Source organism: Schistocerca serialis, chromosome 7 (genome assembly GCF_023864345.2).
Source record: "Schistocerca serialis cubense isolate TAMUIC-IGC-003099 chromosome 7, iqSchSeri2.2, whole genome shotgun sequence".
NCBI classification, from domain to species: domain Eukaryota; kingdom Metazoa; phylum Arthropoda; class Insecta; order Orthoptera; family Acrididae; genus Schistocerca; species Schistocerca serialis.
Genome location: NC_064644.1, coordinates 258,556,525 through 258,577,951, shown reverse-complemented (window position 1 = coordinate 258,577,951; position 21,427 = coordinate 258,556,525).

The following is a 21,427-nucleotide window of genomic DNA, read 5'->3' as shown; positions in this document are numbered from 1 at the left end:
CCTTAGGTTAGTTAGGTTTAAGTAGTTCTAAGTTCTAGGGGACTAATGACCTCAGCAGTTGAGTCCCATAGTGCTCAGAGCCATTTGAACCATTTTTTGAAAAGGATGATAAACTTCCTCTTATTGACGTTTTGGTTCACAGAAATGACGATGGGACTTTGCAGTGTACTGTATACCTAAACTTACGTTTACTGGTCGTTGTCTTCATGCTAACAGCTGTCATCCCACACACCAACGCACGGGGGGGGGGGGGGGGGGGAGGGGGGTCTTGAGGACTTTGTTGGTGAAGAGGGCCTGTAACACTTCCGCCGCAGAAGATTTGATACGGGAACTGGACTGGACCGTCTATGGGACTTAACATCTGAGGTCATCAGTCCCCTAGGACTTAGAACTACTTAAACCTAACTAACCTAAGGACATCACACACATCCATGTCCGAGGCAAGATTCGAACCTGCGACCGTAGCGGTCGCACGGTTCAGATTGAAACGCCTAGAACCGCTCGGCCACATCGGACGGCCCGCCAATAATCAGTTCGTGCTCTTTCGCTCGGACCACCGGTGAAACTATCTTATGGTTTTTACTTTTTGTTGGGAGATATCCTCGAAAATTTCAAGAATTTTGGGAAGGTACGACATCAAAAGTGTATTTCTGCCACCAGTTAAGATTACAGCCTTTTCTGGATCAGTAAGCGATGACTTGGAACTGACGAAACCCTGGATATACAAAATTCCGTGTCATTGTGGGATGGCTTATATTTGCCATACTATTCGTACTATTCAGGCCCGATGCGTAGAACACCTCGTTTGCTTCTCACTGTCTTAATGAGGGACGCTACATAATGAGACGCAAATACTTCCTGCTACTGCGAAGAGGTTCTAAAACAATCCTTTCAAATTCGGTTATCTGATAATACCTAGAACCCGATTATATCTTATACTAAACATAACGGGCTTCGCTGCGACCAGCGGTTTCTTTTAATTAGATTTCTACTAGCGATCTATCGTTTTGCATATTCCTTCCATCGGTGCACTACACTAGCGCTTGAAGGCAGCAGCACTGCTGCTCGCCCACGAGCAGTGGGTCGGCCGCCGCGTATAAAGAAATCGCCGATTCTCTTGGAGACACAGTTCTCGCGAGGTTGTGCATCAGCATACTCACCTGCAGATGGCGGCCCGTTGGTCAGTTGAAATATTGTGTCAAGATAACTGCTTTATCCGGCTGATTAAAGGAAAAAATGAAATGAGCCTGTGGCACTGTTGGTCGGGAGGACCCGGAAAAGTTCGGCCGGCTATAGCAAGTCTCATTTAAGTCTAAGCCACATTGGGCGACTCGCGTGCCGGTGATGAGGATGAAATGATGATGAGGACACACAACACTCAGTCCACGAGTGGAGAAAATCTCCAGCCCGGCCGGCAATCTAACCGGGGCCCGCTACATGAGAGGCAAGCACGTTACCACTGAGCTAGGCAGGCGGACTAATTAAAAGAGGCAATTTGTCTTACTTTTTCGTTCCACTTTAAATCTCTCCATTCCCATACTCCAAGACATCTAATAGGCGTTTTGTATTCGTGTAATCACTCAATGATAGTCTCTCTCTGTCTATTTATTTGCGATAGATGCCATTTGTTTATGTTGAAGATCGACTGCCAGTCCCCGCATTAATGGTTCATCCTCTTCAAGTCTTCCTCTATTCCGCTACAATTTTCTAAAGCTGCGGCTTCTCTGTATATGACGGAATTATCAGCAAAAAACCAACGATATCCACTAGATTATTTATATATGTTGTGCTAATTAATAGTGCTACAACATCCACTTGGAGCATGCACGAAGACATTCTTACGTGCTGTATTATGTTCGCTAGAACCTCTTCGGACCAATTACACAGCTGGTATGATATTCCGTACTCTCGTATTTTGCTCATTACGCAGCACTGCCAGACTACATAGAATGCCTTTCGGAAGTCACGGAAAGCGGGATAAATCTGTGTGCCGATATTTATGGCTTTCTTGGTCTCGTGGAAAACCAGAACGAGCTGGGTTTCATACGTTCATTGTTTCTAGAATCCATGTTCATTCCTGCAGAATAAACACGAGCGTAAAACAAGTTCCAAAATTCGACCAGAGATCTACATCAGAGACACAGGCCTATAAATCTATGCGCATGTTAAAGACCTTCTTGTAAACGGGAATGACCAACGCTTTATTTCCAGACACTAAAACGAATCACTCCTCCAGAGGCTTATGATGCACACTTGCTAGAAGAGGAGCCAGTTTTTTCGCATACGCTATGCAGAATCGTAATGACAGCCCTTCAGGTCCAGCGGCTGTTGAGCAATTTCAGTTGCATTTCTATGTCATTGTCATTTATTTCAATATCCTTCATTGTGTCGTTAGTGTGACGATTAGAAGGAGAAATTACAGTACGATTTTTCTCAGTGAAACAGCTTCAGAAAAATTCATTAAATATTCGGTCTCTGTCATACACTGTTTCGATGCTATCATAGAGTGAGTGGACAAATGGCTTCGATCTGTTTACTGACTGAACACCTCTGCCACGGACGTTCAACCTACCTTTGAGATATAGATCCCAATCTTGATTCAGAATTTCACTGCATTGGGCTTCAGTCAGGTTTTTCTCCCTGGTACCGTGTGGGCATTGTCAGCGTTTACGAGCTATTTCCATAACATTTCCACTGACACTCCTGCAGCTAAATAATGCTACATTACCATTTTCTTTCTACAGTCATGAGGAATACCATCCTCTTCAATTAATAGAGACAGTTTTCTTGCCAGTGTAGAGTCAGAAAATATTTTATCAAACCTTTGGCAGAATTTCTCTGTCCTAAAATACCCACATGAGCACGCCACCTGTATCCCACGAGCCTAGTAGACGTATGCTGCATGTAGTGCATAGGCAGTTCTACAATTCTTTACTCGATAGCTGAGGTCAAGAAATCTACGTACACGTCTATCACAGTAACGTCTCAGCATCTTCTTCAAACCAATGGACAGTGATCAGTTCTGTGAACAACGCTAAAAAACGCTAGCTCTGCTTCCACCCTGTTTCTTAACCAAAGCAGTCAGCCGCCTGTAATCTGTAGGGACTGGGGATGGCCTCTGAACCCAGGCGGCAGGCGTCATTCGTGCCAACATGAGACAATATTTTTCTGCATTTAGAGGTAGCTGCCATTCATCGATTCATCACACCAGCTAGAAGCTTTGTCTAATTCGTATCCTCTTACATTACAATCATTTAACGACGAAACCTTCCCGTACAACACAGCATCATCAGAAAACAGCCGTAGACTGTTGTTCACCCCATCCGCGATCATGTATGTAAACAGAAAGTAACAGCGGTCCTGTCACACTTCCCTGGGGATCTCCTGACGATACCCTTGTCCTTGATGAACACTCTCCGTCGTGGACAGTATACTGGGATCGACATGGAATGAAAGAGCAATGTAGACAGTTTTGATCTTATACCTGCGCGCATGCACTGTTTCCTGTGTCTCCCGTTAGAAAGCGCTAGATGCGAAGGTGGTGACTAGAGAACAGAAAGCTTTTGTGTTTTACAGCTTGCAAGGATTGGATCTGTTGTTACAGTGCAACGTCCGTTCCGTATTACGTTACATTGTAATCCTTCAAGCGATAATAACATCCGTAGATCGTATCATGAGTTTGACGACACCAGTTGTCTTCGTAAAGGGAAGAGTGCGAGACGGCCAAGAGTGACTGAATAATGATTTTTTTTTTTCAGTCTTCTGACTGGTTTGATGCGGCCCACCATGAATTCCTCTCCTATGCCAACCTCTCCATCTCGAAGTAGCACTTGCAACCCACGTCCTCAATTATTTGCTGGGTGTATCCCAATCTCTGTCTTCCTCTACAATTTTTACCCTCTCAAGTTACTATCACGGAAGTTATTTCATGACGTCATAACAGATGTTCTACCATCTTTACAGTGTTCTCCAGATATTCCTTTCCTCGGAAATTCTACGGAGGACCTCGTCATTCATTACATAATCAGTCCACCTAATTTTCAGAATTCTTCTGTAGCACCACATCTCAAGTGCTTATATTCTGTCCTTTCCTGTTTTTTCCACAGTCCATGTTTCACTACTATACCGTACTCCAAGCGTAAATTCTCATAAATTTCTTCCTCAAGTTAAGAGCTGTCTTTGATACTACTAAGACCTCTGTTAGCCAGGAATGCCCTTTTTGCCACTGATAGTCTGCTGCCGGCCGCGGTGGTCTAGAGGTTCTGGCGCTGCAGTCCGGAACCGTGGGACTGCTACGGTCGCAGGTTCGAATCCTGCCTCGGGCATGGGTGTGTGTGATGTCCTTAGGTTAGTTAGGTTTAAGTAGTTCTAAGTTCTAGGGGACTTATGACCTAAGATGTTGAGTCCCATAGTGCTCAGAGCCATTTGAACCATTTTTTGATAGTCTGCTTTTTATGGCCTCCGTTCCCCGTCCGTCATGGGTTATTATGCTGCCTAGGTAATGGAATTCCTTAACATCGTCTACTTCGTGATCCCAAATTCTGATGTTTTTCGCTGTTCTAATTTTTGCTGCTTCTCAGTATTTTCATCTTTCTTCGATTTACTCTCAGTCCATATTCTGTATCATTAGACTGTTCATTGCAGTCAGCAGATCCTGTAATTCTTCTTCACTTTCACAGAGTCCGCAGCTCGTGGTCGTGCGGTAGCGTTCTCGCTTCCCGCGCCCGGGTTCCCGGGTTCGATTCCCGGCGGGGTCAGGGATTTTCTCTGCCTCGTGATGACTGGGTGTTGTGTGATGTCCTTAGGTTAGTTAGGTTTAAGTAGTTCTAAGTTCTAGGGGACTGATGACCATAGTGCTCAGAGCCATTTGAACCATTTTGAACCACTTTCACTGAGGACAACAATATCATCAGCGCACCTAGACATTGATATACTTTCACCCTGAATTATAATCCCACTCATGAATGTTTCTTTTATGTTCTGAAATACGCTGCTATATTCGCAGGACAAGACAGATAGTTTAATTTGTGGAAAGGGGCCAAAGTGAGTGGCTGTCAGTTGCACTCGAACATACTACTTTCTTCATTTTACAATCATTACAAGAGTAAAGAACTTAATTCCCTGCTAAATGCGCCATACAATCGCACGCCTCAAGGACGAGACAACTGGCTGAAGGCATATCACTTAAGAATCAAAAACAAGAATTTGAAATTTAAAAGGCAGAAGGCCTGATCCTAAAACATTTCTCTAAATTTGGCTGAAGGCCCAAACAATATCACGCCCTAAGGGCGAAACAACTTTAACTTAAAATCGGCTGATGGCCAGTACCTTAAGACTCAAAACAGGAATTTGAATTTTAAGAGGCAGAAGGCCTTATCCTAACATTTCTTTAAATCAGGCTAAAGGCTCAAACAATCTCACGCCATAAGGTCAAAACAACTTTAATCGCAAATATGCTAGAAGCCATACACAAACAAAGAACAAGGACAAATAAGAAAAGGTAGCACATCAAACGGCGCTCAGAAGTTTCCAAGGGTCGAACTGGACTTCAAACACTAACGCTCGCTTAGGTGAGACAGGCAGTCGGCCCAACAATTCTCAGTCCGATGGCAACCCAACCGACAGACAGTCAATGGACCAAGAGACAGGATAACTCCCGCTCCACCCAACCAGCACACAACAGGGAGTTCAGTGGAACAACGGAGAAAGTATCGGCGTCCACAACGAATTACACATTCGGCTGTCAAACTACACGCTGTGCTGGACAGCCACAACATGACGAGGAAAATACACTGCCTGAATTTAAGTCAGTGGCCAGGGCAGGTAACCGGAACGTTAACAGCCACAAGGTAGAAGATTCCGCTGGTGCATTTCAGTTCCAAAATAATCAAAAAAATGGTTCAAATTGCTCTGAGCACTATGGGACTCAACATCTTAGGTCATAAGTCCCCTAGAACTTAGAACTACTTAAACCTAACTAACCTAAGGACATCACACACACCCATGCCCGAGGCAGGATTCGAACCTGCGACCGTAGCAGTCCCGCGGTTCCGGACTGCAGCGCCAGAACCGCTAGACCACCGCAGCCGGCCAAAAATAATCAAGTTAAGTTAAACTCCACAGGAGGGCGGCTAGAATTTCGCCAACTTGAAAATACACGTTGTTGCTTGCGGGAATGTCCCAACAGCCCACAACGAAATTCAAACGACACAGTGTGAACAGTTGGGGCTGGCTGGTAGACTAAGTAAAGACTCAACTTTCGGGTCTGGGATCAGTGAGACACGGACTTCGTAGCAGTGTGAACAGCCCCTCACACTCCGACCGCGGGTGGACGCTGCCAGTGGACCCGGCCAGACAAGCGCCACGGAGACTTCCTCGCTGCTCCACGACAACCCACCAACTGCCCGCACACGGCACAGCTGCAAACTATAAGCGCGAGGCCAAAGATAGTACAAGGGTGCGAATATCAATACACGCTGCCGCTGCTACTCGCGGAGAGGGAGGATAACAGCATAATCGCGATAACCGCGGGAGACTAACCACAGAATAGCAATCAAGGTTTAATGCAAAGCATAACACGAGCCAGCCAGGGCTCATATCCCTCACTGCTTCATCCATATAAAGATTAGACTGAAGAGACGAATCTTACACTCTCCTTAATCCGAGCACTTCGATCCTGGTCTTGCACTCTTATTATTTCCTCTTGGTTCTTGTACATATTGTATATTTTTCTCAGAACATCAACGCCATGTGACATCGTCGAACGCTTTTACACAGTCGACAAATCCTAGGCCTGCTTCCATCATCAACCGCAACGTCAGAATTGCTTCTCCGTGCCTTTATGTTTCCTAAAACCAAACTGATCGTCCTCTAACACATCCTCAATTTTCTTTTCTATTCTTCTTTATATTATTTTTGTCAGCAACTTGGAAGGATGAGCTGATAAGCTGATTGTGCGATAATCCTCGCACTTGTCAGCTCTTGAAGTTTTCGGAACTGTGTGGATGATACACTTCCGAAAGTCAGATGGTATGTCGCCAGACTCATAGATTCTACGCACCAACGTGAATAATCATTTTGTTGCCACATCTCCTAATGATTTTAGAAATTCTGATGGAATTTTATCTGTCCTTTCTGCCTTATATGATGTTAAGTCGTCCAAAGCTCTCTTAAATTCTAATACTGCATCCCCTATCTCTTCCAAATCGGCTCCTGTTTCTTCTTCTATCACATCACACAAATGTGCCTCCTCATAGATGCCTTAATTGTACTCTTTCCATCTACCCGTTCTCTTCCCTCATTTAATAGTGAAATTCCTGTGCATTCCTAATGTTGCCACCCTTGCTTTTAATTTCACAGGAGGTTGCTTTGACATTCCTATATGCTGAGTCAGTCCTTCCAACAATCATTTCTTTTATGATTTCTCCACATTTTTCAAGCAGCCATTTCGTCTTAGCTTTCTTACACTTCCTATTTATTTCATTCCTCAGCGACCTGTATTTCTGTTTTCCTGAATATCCCTGAACATTTTTGTACTTCCTTCTTTCATCGATCCACTGAAGTATTTGTTCTGTTACCCAAGATTTCTTTGCAGTTGCCTTCATTGTACCTATCCTTTTCTTTCCAGCTTCTGTGACTGCCCTTTCTCTAGATGTCCACTCCTCTTCAACTGAAATGTCTAGTGAACTATTCATTTTCACAGTATCTATAGCCTCAAAGATCTCTGGGCATATCTCGCATATCTCTTCATTCTTTAGTACTTCCGTATCCTACTTCCCTGCAGAATATTCTTCCTGACTAGTCTCAGCATACTCTTCATTACTAAATTGTGATATGAGTCTTATCTACTCCTGGGTATGCATTACAATCCAGTATCTGATTTCGCAATCTCTGCCTCACAATGATCCCTATCTGAAATCTTCCCGTACTTCCCTGCCGTTCTCAAGTATATCTTCACCTCTTGCGATTCTTGAACTGTTTATTGCAGAACACAGTCTTTCTCCTCTATCGTTCCCAGTACCAAATCCATATTCTCATGTTACCGTTTCTTCTTCCCCTACAACCGGATTCTAGTCCCTCATGACTGTTAGATTTTCATCTTCCTTTACATACTGAACTTACGAGTAGCCCCAAGAAATCAGTTCGGAAGGCTAGTCGTGAATCAGCAATTCCAGTGACGTCTGTGTGGAGACTTTTATGGAGACGTGGCCGGCCGTTGGGGCAGAACGGTTCTAGGCGCTTCAGTCCGGAACCGCGCTTCTGCTACGGTCGCAGGTTCGAATCCTGCCTCGGGCATGGATGTGTGTGATGTCCTTAGGTTAGTTAGGTTTAAGTAGTTCTAAGTCTAGGGGACTGATGACCTCAGATGTAAAGTCCCATAGTGCTTAGAGCCATTTGAACCATTTAAGGAGACGCTTGCAACTACATCTTTATCGTTTGCAGCTGGTAGAAGCTCCAAAGACTACCGAGTACGGTTTATGTTCCAACTTTGCTGTATGTCGATGAGATTTTCTAGATCATTTCGCCTGCAGTGTTGAATCGATACTTCACCTGTGTAGAAATGTGAACACACATAATGTTCACATCTGAGGGTACGGAAATCCCTACGAGATGGTACAGCCGCACAGACTTCACTGAAGTGAATGTTTTTTGCGCCATATCCCGGTCTTTTTTCTGTTAAGCAACAGTAACTGGTGTTCCTTATTTTGATCCACTCGTACTATGGCTTCTTCCTGAACTGAAAGAAGTTGATCCACAAAATTCTATTTGGCAGCAAGTTGTTGCGCCGCTTAACTGCCTTAACTGGTTACACGACGTTGTAAGTGATTGCTGGACTGCTCATAAAGGGACACATGACAGAGTTTGTTTCGTATGGCCTCCATGTTCACTCACAATGACGCCATATGATTTTTACCTTTGGGGATTCATAAAGGATCAAGTGTATGTGTCTCTGCTAGCAGATGATCTACCAGACTTAAGAAACAGCATTGTTGTAATAATTACTCCAGACACACTTATCAGGGTGTGAAAAGAACTCACCCATTGACTCAATATGTGCCATGTGACGAAATGTGCTCACATTGACCACTTGTAAGAAAAACTGTTTGAGTTGCTCTTTCATTTGATGCGTTATCTACGATTGAAAGCTGATTGTAGTAAATGCTGCAAAGCCTTAAAAGACAGAAATTCATTTTGAAACACCCTGTATATTGGGGAGTGTCAGAAGATATCTCTCCCTTCTGAACGACATTCTGTGTTCCATTTCCTAAGATCTCCCTAATCCAACCACACGACTGGTTTGATACTCCTATGTTCGTATTCTACCACGTGGATCGGGTATTGAGCAGATATTCAGACTGTAAGGGCCTGTTGACGAGCCAGATATTTCTGCCAACAAATTCAACGGCGTGTAAAGATTTTACCCTCCTCCGGATGATGACACAATCTCGTAAAAGTGTCGCGAGTCTCAAAGGGAGCTCAATTTTAGGCGGCGCTGATCAAAGAATAGAAAGTAGCTTCACAAAGACACGAGCAGGACACTTTGGGCTGATCCCTCCTCCTGCGACCAATAATGGGACCGCCGTAAAGTAATTAAAACCTGGCGGCGTTTCATTATAAGGGGTAGGTGGGAGGGGCGGCTTTGTCGCGTCAGCTCCGAGCATAAGCCTCTTGTAGAGCGCGCCAGCCGGCGCGTTCCGCCCGCTGCTCCCAGAGGGGTTAGCAGAGCCCCCTGCCGCCTATAAACGCGGCTAATCCCACTCACCGAAGATTCAGCAACTTTTCTCTCCGGCACGATCCGACTCGTGCAACTTTTCCACTCGCCACGGTTTGCGTACACAATACAGCTGAGCCGATTTTGCGATAGCAGTTACTGCTCCTAGAGTTACTTTTCGATACTCTTACCTGCCACGCTACCAAATAAAAGAGTGGGGGTGATCACTAACACACATGAGTAGCTCGAATGAGTCAAGGATGGGGAAGGAAACTGGTCGTGGCATTTCGAAAGAACAATCTCAGAATTTGCCTAAACAATTTAGGGAAATCATGGGAATACTGGATGGCTTGACATGGATTTTAATCTGTCGCCCTACCTAATGCGAGTCCAGTGTGCTAACCACTGCACCGCCTGGCTCCGTACGTGTATGGTAGGGCTGGACTATTGAGCAGCCATTCCGAATCACGGTGCTGGAAGCAATTTTTACTGCCAGTATTTGACATTTAAGAGAATGATACACTCCTGGAAATTGAAATAAGAACACCGTGAATTCATTGTCCCAGGAAGGGGAAACTTTATTGACACATTCCTGGGGTCAGATACATCACATGATCACACTGACAGATCCACAGGCACATAGACACAGGCAACAGAGCATGCACAATGTCGGCACTAGTACAGTGTATATCCACCTTTCGCAGCAATGCAGGCTGCTATTCTCCCATGGAGACGATCGTAGAGATGCTGGATGTAGTCCTGTGGAACGGCTTGCCATGCCATTTCCACCTGGCGCCTCAGTTGGACCAGCGTTCGTGCTGTACGTGCAGACCGCGTGAGACGACGCTTCATCCAGTCCCAAACATGCTCAATGGGGGACAGATCCGGAGATCTTGCTGGCCAGGGTAGTTGACTTACACCTTCTAGAGCACGTTGGGTGGCACGGGATACATGCGGACGTGCATTGTCCTGTTGGAACAGCAAGTTCCCTTGCCGGTCTAGGAATGGTAGAACGATGGGTTCGATGACGGTTTGGATGTACCGTGCACTATTCAGTGTCCCCTCGACGATCACCAGTGGTGTACGGCCAGTGTAGGAGATCGCTCCCCACACCATGATGCCGGGTGTTGGCCCTGTGTGCCTCGGTCGTATGCAGTCCTGATTGTGGCGCTCACCTGCTCGGCGCCAAACACGCATACGACCATCATTGGCACCAAGGCAGAAGCGACTCTCATCGCTGAAGACGACACGTCTCCATTCGTCCCTCCATTCACGCCTGTCGCGACACCACTGGAGGCGGGCTGCACGATGTTGGGGCGTGAGCGGAAGACGGCCTAACGGTGTGCGGGACCGTAGCCCAGCTTCATGGAGACGGTTGCGAATGGTCCTCGCCGATACCCCAGGAGCAACAGTGTCCCTAATCTGCTGGGAAGTGGCGGTGCGGTCCCCTACGGCACTGCGTAGGATCCTACGGTCTTGGCGTGCATCCGTGCGTCGCTGCGGTCCGATCCCAGGTCGACGGGCACGTGCACCTTCCGCCGACCACTGGCGACAACATCGATGTACTGTGGAGACCTCACGCCCCACGTGTTGAGCAATTCGGCGGTACGTCCACCCGGCCTCCCGCATGCCCACTATACGCCCTCGCTCAAAGTCCGTCAACTGCACATACGGTTCACGTCCACGCTGTCGCGGCATGCTACCAGTGTTAAAGACTGCGATGGAGCTCCGTATGCCACGGCAAACTTGCTGACACTGACGGCGGCGGTGCACAAATGCTGCGCAGCTAGCGCCATTCGACGGCCAACATCGCGGTTCCTGGTGTGTCCGCTGTGCCGTGCGTGTGATCATTGCTTGTACAGCCCTCTCGCAGTGTCCGGAGCAAGTATGGTGGGTCTGACACACCGGTGTCAATGTGTTTTTTTTTCCATTTCCAGGAATGTAGATGGAGGCTTGAAGTTCCTGATTACGAGACTTTGCAGCAGTATCTTGAATTAATTTCTACGCGTCTCCACATTCTCTCATATAGTGAGAGCATGTGATACTGTTGATGGTCATCCGTCCATCGGGTGGAGAGTTAATCTTGGCGAGCCAGTTGTTGATATTAGAGAGAAACAGGTCTTCACCGGAGTTTTCGTCTCCATTTATCATAATCATACAACGCAAACATCACACAGCAATGTGTTCACATACATTACAGTCACTTACATTCAACGAATACCTGTAAAAGACCAATATCAAGCAACCGCGTGGAACTGGGTCATTGCGTGCTTTTCGATCAGAAAGCTGAAGCACCTTTCTCGATGTTCCAGCCAACAATACCACACTACTCTTGCATTCTTTACTGCAGTCATTGTTCGCAACCCCTAGAACTCAATATGCTGACACAGTGCCCTGTTCCACAGGAGTCCTACAACACCAAGCTTAAAAATAGTGGTTCCGAAAGCGACAGAAGTATTTCATGAACTCATGTACTGTGGGAAATCTAGTAAAGAAAATCGGAGCGTTTGAGCTGTTGTTTTCGGAAAACAGTACAAGCGACAGGATGATAGGATGTGTTAAAACATCACACTACATCTTGGTACTAGAGAGGGCCATATAAGGCAAAAAAGAGTAGAGAAACATGGACTAGAGTAAACCCCACCTCTGCTCTGAAACGAAGAAGTTGGCATAGGAGAAGAAATCGTGGCGGGTCGCCTCAAACGAGTCTGATTACAGACCTCCCCCTCTCCCCCCAAGAAAGAGGCCTATGGAAACTTAGTCATTCACTAGAAATACATACCCGTTCGTGAGAGAGGGATCTTCTAGAGCAATACATTTTGATAAAGCTCTGAGGACTGAACTGTGGCGAGACAACGCAGGAACTCCATTTAAAGTCTGCTTCGAGTAAACGCAACAGCTCGCGTCAACGGAGGTCTTGAGTATAACGGCTCGATGTGGTGTCATTAACTGCTGTTACATGCCGGTCAAGTCATGTTAATCATTCACATGTTCTTAGAAAGCTTATATGGACGTTAACACATATTTCCTCTTCCTGTTCATCGTTGTCCAAACCGAGCGAGGCGGCGCAGTCCGCTCTTAGCAGTGGCGAGACGAGGATATCTATTGCATCTCACCTGTTGGGCCAGGCGCAAGCAGTTTGTGTTTACTTCCTCGTCGCTTACGGGTTAGTTTTGTTGTTGCGTTCAGCGCGCTGTGGCACGTTTCCATAGGCAGGACATGATACAGGTCACATTCCAACCAGATCATGCCCAATCACTTGCTTAAAGTAGAGCAGTACCTTCGAGACCAACAATGACGGGATCCATCGCCCATTGTGGGCATATGTTTTCCATTATGGTCAGTATCGTATATGTAAATATAAAATCTGCAGCCGCGTGCACTGACGTGGTCAATAAGTACGCTGACGCCCCTAATTTCAAACATTCCGACAGTCATATAGTCACGGTGAACTACGCGGGACTTGGCCCGCAGATTCTGCATTTGAGCTTACTTTTGAGGTGCCAGAAGATGTTGGCAAGGCAGGTTTCAAACTATATGACAATGCCATCAGCCATATATGGCAAACTTTCTAAATGTAGAAAGTTCACAACAGTGTACATCAGTTGAAAATCGACCTCTCAAAACATTTCCTGTCTTACCTGAACGTACGTGGATGTCGTGCCATGATCTTGTGCTATGGCCAACGTCGAACGTGTTCTGGCTGCAGACAAAAAGGCCATATTAGGCTGGCGTGCATTCCGCGTCATCTTATGAGCTCTGCACCACAGGATGTTATCGTACTGCAAGACCACTATTCTCCTCCAACACTAGGCGAAGCCTCCCACACCACCCTCGGTGGGCGGTGAAATGAACGATGTGCCGCAGGTGGGCAGGATGGCACAATGACGGAGATTTCGACAATTCCGACGACGTCTACTGTGCCCCCAGACCACCAGTCACCTCTGGGTGTAACTCAGGAGAATAAGGACGTGGCCGCTTGGGTCGTGCCATGTCCAAAAGAACAGACACCATATGCATATAAGTATACAGTTCTGGCAATACTGGCCATGACCTTCTTCTTATGTGTGGATGCACACATATTACCCGAACTCTTACGGGACTTGGTAAGAATGTCTTCCGCGCGTAATGAGTCTGTTGGGTAGGTACACTACGAATGTAGTGTGTGGACATACAAGGTGACAATGTGGGTCTCGCTGGAAGCGCGCGCGAGATAGTCCCAGCAGTCGCACTATCCTCTGTGCCCTCGGTGATTCAGATGGATAGAGCATCTGCCATGTAAGCAGGAGATCCCAGGTTCGAGTCCCAGTCGTGGCACACATTTTCACCTGTCCCCGTCAGCAGCTGAAGGTATTAATATAATTCTAATGATGATGATGATTATCTAAAAGACACAGCGTACCAGACTACCAGTTCCCCACCTCAGTCACGCTAATGGTGTCACGTAACCCCCCAGAAAAACGCTGGCGTCAGACGTCCAGGATGGCAGTCCTACAGCGCTGACCAATGACACAACAGCGCACTACGAAGAGAATGCCAAGTCACAGCTCAGATCAATACTATCTCTTATACCATAGGCTGATGACGTTGAAGATGCCGGTGATGTGGCGATTGGATAGATGGAGGGCTGCAGAATTTCGTCTGCCACCTCCGACCACCCACCCTCCCCTTTAACTGGGGTTGTAGGTCGTGAAGCTCAAGGATTTTCTTTCTTTCACTTGGCTGCTATGACAACACCCACACAAGGCATAGACGCTAGACCTTTCGCCTAGCCACTCTTAACGTCAATACAATCTGGAAATGATATAAGCTGATCTTGCTCCAACAAATTCTCACTGCAGCATATGTCGACGTTGCCTTCTTACAAGAAGTCCAAGCTTCCCTGATTTCTTTGGATACTCAGCTTCACAAGCGTCCCCCACACACAGCAGGGTTGCCATTCTTCTCTCTGAGGGATTGACGGCCAACGACTTGATACCTTCCGAATCCGAGGGGTATTGTTGTTAAGGCCAGCGCCGTGCAGCTCGAAACATCTACGCTCCTTCTGGCTCAGGACCACGTCTTCAGAGAGGATACAGCACAAGTCTGCCAGCATCGACTGGATGACATAGTGATAGGTGGCGACTTCAGTTGTATGCAGGAACCTCCCAAACAGCCACCTCGCCATTCACCTTGTCCAGAACTCGAGACCCGTATATGGGACCTTCATCTTGTCGCAGCATGGTGACGTACACGTGGCGACACCCGCTGATTCACCCACCTTGCCAGCGGCTTATCAGGCAGGTCAGATTGGTTTTATGTCACACGTACACTAATGATAGCGATAAGTGGTGTGAAAGTATGTCCTGCGGCCTTCACTGACCACATGGAATATATCTGTTCTTCTCCCCTCTGTACCCTCCGCACATGGAACTCCGAACATCGCTCCTCACAGATATTCAGGGATGCAGTGCAGACCACGTGGCGCCAAGCCGTCAGCCGTGGCACTCACTTCGGATCGACGTTAACTCAGTGAATCAAATGTGCCAAGCCTGCTCTCTGGCAGATACTGGTGACGTGTGGTAGGGATGTAGCAACATCGAGGCGACACATGGTCAACATTTCTTATGCCATCTTACGAGAATGTGTGACTATGCCACTCTCACCAGATCGCCAGACGATGATCAATCGCCCCAAGATCGTCGCCCTGGTGAACCTTCAACCACACGGTTCCACTATAAGGGCGCGAGCTCATGACGGGCGTATCTCAGGAAGGATCTTCGATGCACCACGTTATCTTGAAGCTTAAAAATTGAACGGGAGCGCTCGTGCATAACTTGGTTACTGACGACGGTCAACTTTCAGAAGTACAACGGGACATTGCATCAGCCTTCCACGCGCAGTATTCGCGCGTCTATGCGGTAGAGCACGCAGATCCTGTGACGATAGTCACCGTTCCGGATTACAACAGTTCCACGGGACGTGGCAACGGACTCATTTCGGGACGTGACGAAGATGAAGTTCACGACGCTGTCTCTAAAGGGGCGGCTAGCAAATCGTCAGAACTCCCATTGGAGTTTTACAGGACTTCCCAAAGACCGTTGATGTGATCTTGGACGGAGATTTGTAGAGAGTTACTATCTCCCAACACGTGACCGCCTGGGGCTTTCCTCAAAGATCTGATAGTGCCAATACGCAAACCTAAAAGTGGGAGCCGAACACGAGATTATCGCCCTTTGATTACGCTGAACAGTGACTTGAAAATTTTCACACGGCCACTGGCAAACCGTATATAATATTCAGACCTCCATGCAATATCAGGTCTGCTCTGTACCAATCAGTGACTTTATCTCCCTAGCATTGATCCAGCGCCGCATGTGCGCTGGTCTCACTGGATTTTAGTCAGGTGCCTGATCATGCTGACCACACCCAGATAGCTTCATTGATGGGATCATTGGCCTCCTACATGGGGTGCCATTGCGGGTACTCGTCAGTGGCAGCCTGACAGGTACCTTCCACATCAACCGATCGGGACAGGGCTATCCTTTATCAACGGTGCTTCATACTTTGGCCTTGAAACCTTTGCTGTGTGGCCTGCGCCAACGATTAACAGGACTCCAGTCTGGCGGTCAAGCTTACGAACGTACGGCATACGCCGATGATGTGATGCTCGTCATCTGTGGAGCCGATGACATGACAGAGGCCTTGTCCTGGTCTGCAACATATGGAGTGGCATCAGGAAGTAAACTCAACGCCGACAAGTCGCTCGCGCTGGCTATACGGTCGCGTTTGTCTCGAGATTGCGTTGCCCCCTTTCGGCTGTCCGATACTCTACGACGCCTAGGATTAAACTTCACAGGCGACATCCGGTGCCGATAGCACTGTACTTTAGACGACTATTGCAATAGACACGGGCCAGCATAGTGGATCAACACTTACGATCCCTAAATATCGTACAACGAGCGCGTTATGCCATTGCGGCTTCCACACTTCAGACAAACTCTACTCATCACGCACCCACTGGTTCGTAGCATCATGTTCTCTTATGGCTCCTTTGACAGCAAAGGGATGTTGCTTAAAATCAGATACGACTCCCTCGCCCTACCCGAGGACAGGGCGGCGGCTCTCAACATCAGTGCCCACATGAAGCTGCGACGTAGGGGTGCCCGTTGAGCCTTACGAGATCGTTACTGGTCTCGACGGAACCGGCTTCTCTCGACCAATCAGTTATGTTTGGGCGATTCTGTTTGTACCGCAATAGTTACCTACACCAAGTAACCCCGACTCCACTTGTGGCTACGAAGAAACAACTCTACACTGAATTACAGCGTTAGCGCCGGCCTAATCTGATCGAATCTAAATATCGTAATACGCGGTAGCGAGTGGTGTGGAGAACGGTACACCATCCCTTATTTGACTCTGACGCACAAGTCGCGTGGTATGTAGCTGTCAACAGGAAGTACGTGACCCACGAGCACCTTTACAAGATCCACCTGGCGGGTTCATCCACTTGCCAGACATGCCAAGAAGTCGATACGGGCAAACATCGTCTCAGCTGTGGAGAAGCGGGGCAGGTATGATGCCTTGTGCGCCAGATTTTAGCGTTTATCCACGTGCAACGCCGCTCCATATCGGCGCACACATGATTTTCTACCAGGCCTCAGACGAATACAGTTTTGTGTATCGCCTGCCAGTCCTTGAACTATCTCCAACATGACAACTCCAGATACGTTCCTGATTTTTGGTGTTACCTCCATGAGCGGCATCACGCTATTGTTCGGCACCCACAATACGGCCAATAGTTGTTAGATTACCTACGGATTGTCTTGCACCATCCACCGAGTAGCTGGCTCGTCCATGGCGAGAAAAGTTGATATGACTGATCATATAGCTCAACAAACGAAAGTGCCACAACACGGACTGAAACTAGAAGACAGCCGGGTGACCCAGCGTCACGTACGATGGTGCATCACTTCCACCGGGTTTGTTACTCTTTTGTTTTTGGTTTTTCTCCTCAGTGTCTATCAATAGACACTTCAAGGTCTTCCTCTTCGGTTGTTCATGTATACATAAAAATAATAATAAATAAAATAAAATAAAATAATTGTTGCTCTACGGTTGTAAACTACTATACTTGCCTATGTTTTCGGTTTTCCACATATTTCCCCTTCTGCCCCTTTTCCCCAGGACGTGACGGGAACACCGTGGCCAGGCCTAGGGTTGCGACTCCAGCCCACTCTGACCCCTCACCCTCTCCTTCATATCACAGGTTGGCATAAAATAAGCTTAGCGTAGAAAAAAATATAAAAAAACACATAGCTGGTTCGCCTCCAACTCCTTCCAAATTTGTTTTTCACCTTCATTTCTATATATTCTGGATCTCTCTTAATCATTTAATAGAATTAAAAAATGTGCGTCTCTCTTAGAATAGAAAAAAACAGCATAGTAGTTAGCTCACTGGAGTAATATTCGGGAGGACGACAGTTCAAATACGCCTCCCGCCACCCAGATTTAGGTTTTTTGTGAGTTCGCTAAATCTCCGCATGCACATGCGGAGATGGTTTCTCTGAAAGGTCATGGCCGCTTTCCTTCCTCACCCTGATGACCTCTTTGTCAACGGGACGATAGACCCTAATCTTCCTTCCTTCCTTTTTTCCGCTGCCGAAGATTAATTACTTCTCAGCTAGCTTTGGCCCTCCTGTATTAATACACGGCTATGTTTGCTCTTTCATATTTCTCGATGATTGTACTAATGAAATTCGATTTACAGAGCTCCCCCCAATTATAGTTCCTATATTCGATATTGTGCTGTTTTTATGCAGTCGTCCACGCTAGTCCGTCCTGTACGTATATCTTAATCTGCGCGTAAATACTATTACTTACGTCCACTTGAAATTCCTTAAAGCCCCAGGCTGTGTCCTATTAACCTATAAATTCTTTTAGTCAAATTGTGTCGTAAAGTTCTTTTCTTCCCAAGTCTTCATTACATATTCAATCTGCCCATCAAATTTTCAGCATTGCTCGGTAGCACCACATTTTAAAGGTTCCATTCTCTTCTTGAGTGTACTGTTCATTGCCTACGACTCACTTCCATATAAGGCTACGCTCCAACGATATGCTTTCAGAAAAAAATATTTCGTAACACTTAGATATGTGTTAGAAGCTAACATATTCGTCTCCTTAAGAAAAACTGTTACTTCAGTTTCGATTTTGGATCTTCTTTATTTTTGTCATAGTCGGTAATTTCGCTCTCGTATATGACAGTATTGCGTTATCCATGAACATAAAAGTTCTTATTCCTTGTCCGTTAACTTATATTCCTTTTCCAAAATTTCTCATAGTTTCCTTTACCTCTTGCTTTATGCACCGGGAATAACACGGGGGACAGGTTATAGTGCTGTTTCGTACATTTATTAACTGCTGCCTCCATTTCATGTCTTTCAGCTCTTATAACTGCAGTCCTATATCTGTAAAAGCTTTTTCTTCTGAACTGAATTTCGAAGTATTCCAGTTAACATTGTCAGAATCTTTTTCTGATTTTAAAACTGCTACAAATATCATTTACCTTTCTTCAGTTTAGGATAATTCGTAAAGCTGGTATTGCTTTCCATGTTTATACAGTTGAAACGTTCCTTCCGTCCGAGCTTCGGAGCGTCCGTGACGTTGCCCGAAATGACACTCGCGTCTGCGGCCAAACTCGATGCACTGTTGGTGACAAACGTAATGTTCCACAGATATAAACGCTTCTGGGGGACGTGGATTAACTCTTGCACTGCTAAACGTGTAAAATCAGTCAAACTAATGGTGGCAACGGTCATTTTGGCCCGAGAGACACCGATAAACTTCTCACCACTTCCAAGCCAATAATTAAAAGCCGTGTAGCAATCCAACCACTTTCGTAAAGTTTCCGAGGTCCGGAAACTGGACTGGAACACGTGCATCACTAACAGTTCAACACACCGCCTCTAACTGACTCCCAACAACTTCCGCAGGTAATATCTACAAGAGAAAAACATGCACACACTTGCAAGTCAAAAAGAAAGAGAGAAGCAAAAATATCACAATCAGATTTCCACGCAATTGAATATCACGTATTGGCTTCAATGGAAACCTCGTCAAGTCCGTCTCGTTCGCTAAACACCACCGCCCAGCTATCTATTTGGCTCCCAAACTTAATTTGGCCTGTCTGTGTACTGAGTGTCTCCAGCATTTCTAATCGACAATTTTCGCCTAGAAAGTTGGAATGGTTCAACCTGAAATCCACGAACGCGTGCGGAAACGCGCTTCCGCAATCTCACGATTTTAACTACGAAGGCTCAGCTTCTCCCGACTTCTGAGATAGCAATGAAAACACCACCTTGGCCCCAGAGTGTGCACGACTTTCACACCCCACGAGAGCCGCCACTAACTCTTGATTTGGTAAACTTCAAAGTGTTCCACGAAAATTACTTAACAATTAGGCGTTTCATTCAGAATCAGAAGCAGAATACAAGAATTGTTATTGGCCATTTCCTGCTCTCATTTGCACCGCTTTTCTAATGTACTGCTTCCTGCGAGGACTTCATATACATTTAGGTACTTACTCCAGAAGCCACAGTATGGTGTGTGGTGACAGAGTCCCTGTACCACTGCTAGTCATTTTCTCTTCTGTTCCACTCGCAGAACTTCTAGAAATTTCTCTGAAAGGAATTTTAGTTAAACACTGGCCTTCATGAGTAAGTCACACTAGCTCGAGCTGGCTTCTTATGCGCAGACCACTATGCATTCAGACGGATGCTTGTGGATCAAGTTAACAGATTTTTTTTTATCTTCTTCATCAACATGTTTTCTTATTACATAGTCACTACGTTTATATTCCAGTATTTCAGCAACGACTTTAAACCATGGAATATTCTTTTCATCAATGATCACTAAAGCTTGATAACCTTTGTATACAAGCTTGCAGTTGATGGAGCAGCTGCTGAATCAGCCATAGGCTGCTCCAGGTATGTGGGTGCAACCAGTTAATATAATACTTTTTATTTAGGACAGTTTTTTAGTTTAATTACATTTACTTATAATATATGAAATGCTGTTGTTTGGTTTACTCATTAATTTATAATTTTTTCTTTTGTTGATGTAACTATTACCACTACCATTCCTTATTCTCTTATTTCATATCTTTACTGAAAAATCTATTGTGATGAACAAACGAAGGTAAATCAAAATATTATATTGTTAACAAAATTTAATGAATCAAATTATCTGATGCTCATGATACACTCCATTCACATATAATTTATTGGTTGACCATTTAATTTTTTTATTATTGCAAGTTTGCTTCAGTTACAATATATCAAACTAAATAACAAACAGTTTTACCAAATAAAGATAATCACCATTTGTTTATCATTGCAATTAATTAATATAAATTCTTTTCAATTTTTCAAATTCTTTCACAAAATGTTTTTTGATTCATCTTCCTTCAATAATTAAATGTTTTAATTTGCATGAACTGTGCTAACACAGTTTATGCAGCAACTGTATTCATTACATAATAATTCATTTATACTTAATAGATATTGTTTCTATTAAACAGAAGAAATCTAGTCAAAGAAGAATAGAAACTGTAAATTGGAGAAATTAATTGATAATTTTCACTCACATAAATATACAAAGGATAATCATTCATATATACATAAATAAAGTGTTAGAAAATATAAAAAATTGATATAACAAAGTGCTTTGTGTATGTGT